This window comes from Montipora foliosa, chromosome 3 (assembly GCF_036669935.1).
Source record: "Montipora foliosa isolate CH-2021 chromosome 3, ASM3666993v2, whole genome shotgun sequence".
In the NCBI taxonomy this organism is placed as follows: Eukaryota; Metazoa; Cnidaria; class Anthozoa; order Scleractinia; family Acroporidae; genus Montipora; species Montipora foliosa.
In genome coordinates this window covers 38,335,893-38,338,392 of record NC_090871.1, presented here as the reverse complement: position 1 = coordinate 38,338,392, position 2,500 = coordinate 38,335,893, and positions in this window count along the sequence as shown.

Here is a 2,500-nt window from a genome sequence, read left to right as displayed (position 1 = left end):
ATGCTTTGTATTAAAAAAGGTGGGCAGTTGGTCTGAACATGATGATAATCAAGGAATATGTGTTGGAGAGTTTTTTGAAGGCCAAATACTTATAAATACTATGTGGCGTGTAAAGGAACATCTTTAATACGCTGTTTTTCCGCACTTCCATGTAAAGTAGTTGACACTGTGTACTTTGATTAACGTAGCGTGCACATGATATCGGGGCTTTAATTATTATCGAGACGAGAATCGATCGAAATAAGGGCGATCTTCCTTGCACTGGTACTGATGTTGGCATTTGAAGGCGTGACAACGGTTAGCGAAGGGAATAAAGCTAGAGAGGTGGGGTCGCTGACGTCTTGTGAGGTTCGGTGTGTATTTAATAATATATCGAGTGGTGCCGATGTGGAGCTGGTACCAACTCAAGAAGAATCTACAGGATAATTAAATTAAAATGGACTTAATGTATGCAAATTGCAATTGAGAAGTGATTGTCAACGATTCACCGTGCGATTCACCAGATACTTTAGCTCGATATGTAAGGGGGGAAAGAGTTTCCGGGCATAAGAACCATCCTATCCCGAGGTTGTAATCTAAACTAGTTTGTAAATGTGAAATTAAAACAATCCCGTAACATTTCCTGCTATTGCGGCACGGTTCACCATGGTGAATCGTTTGTTTAAAGAAATGAACTGTTTATCTTTCAGCTCACCGATGGTTCACCATGGTGAACCGTTGAGATTCACGATTCGAAACCATGTCATCACAGACCAGTGATTGCAAAAGTCTAATTACGTTGTCATATTTTCAAGCCCATACATTTCTTCCTTATAACAAGCATTAGGGGGGCAGAATTTGGAAAGCATTCATTGAGTTACTTCACCATTGTGCATACATAAATTAACCTAATTAATGTAGGTAAACGTGGTATGGTCAGAAGGCGAGTATGACAAACAATGGACTCGTTTTGCACTTTAACAGGGAAATTACAGACTTGTCGTTTTTCATTAATTAATAACGGGTGTTGTTTTCATTACCTTTATATTTTCATGGTTTAAGCCTGAGTTTTTCAAAAGCGGAGCACCAACCATTGCCGATGAACTGTTCTTTTGCTAGAACTGATTTAGTCAGTCCTATCGCGTAAAGAAACGTCTTCAGGGGCTGTAATGTATTTGCATAGCTATTCTGACTCCTTGGTATATAAAATATGTCAATCAACGCCGACCGTTGCACTTGATAATCATGTCAGTCCATCTGGGAATAGAGCCTATTAAAGTCTTCAGAGGACAAAATGTACTTATCACACGAGTTTGGAACTGTTGGAACATTGCACGGCATATATCGAATCGCACGGCTTCATACCAACGCACACCAATACTCATACAATGCTAGACATATTTAGTTGGAACACTTAACGAATAATCCAGAATCATTGTGTTACAAGATCGTAGCTTATACCACATCCCCCTCCCCCCAATTTAATGTTGTGTAAGAATTTTTTGGGCTACTACTAGTAGTTGTGGAAATCAATATTGGAGGAAGGGGGAAATGCGGATGGGTGTTCCAAGAAATGTGACGAGTATTGTATTTGCTTCAAGGAAATCGGCAAATCTGTAGAGGTGTAGATCAGAAGTCAAGTCTCTTTAGAAAAGAAGTAAACTTGTTACTAAGATAACTGGATTGTCTCTTTGCATGCTTTGTACTAAAAAAGGTGGGCAGTTGGTCTGAACATGATGATAATCAAGGAATATGTGTTGGAGAGTTTTTGAAGGCCAAATACTTATAAATACTATGTGGCGTGTAAAGGAACATCTTTAATACGCTGTTTTTCCGCGTTTCCATGTAAAGTAGTTGACACTGTGTACTTTGATTAACGTAGCGTGCACATGACATCGGGGCTTTAATTATTATCGAGACGAGAATCGATCGAAATAAGGGCGATCTTCCTTGCACTGGTACTGATGTTGGCATTTGAAGGCGTGACAACGGTTAGCGAAGGGAATAAAGCTAGAGAGGTGGGGTCGCTGACGTCTTGTGAGGTTCGGTGTGTATTTAATAATATATCGAGTGGTGCCGATGTGGAGCTGGTACCAACTCAAGAAGAATCTACAGGATAATTAAATTAAAATGGACTTAATGTATGCAAATTGCAATTGAGAAGTGATTGTCAACGATTCACTGTGCGATTCACCAGATACTTTAGCTCGATATGTAAGGGGGGAAAGAGTTTCCGGGCATAAGAACCATCCTATCCCGAGGTTGTAATCTAAACTAGTTTGTAAATGTGAAATTAAAACAATCCCGTAACATTTCCTGCTATTGCGGCACGGTTCACCATGGTGAATCGTTTGTTTAAAGAAATGAACTGTTTATCTTTCAGCTCACCGATGGTTCACCATGGTGAACCGTTGAGATTCACGATTCGAAACCATGTCATCACAGACCAGTGATTGCAAAAGTCTAATTACGTTGTCATATTTTCAAGCCCATACATTTCTTCCTTATAACAAGCATTAGG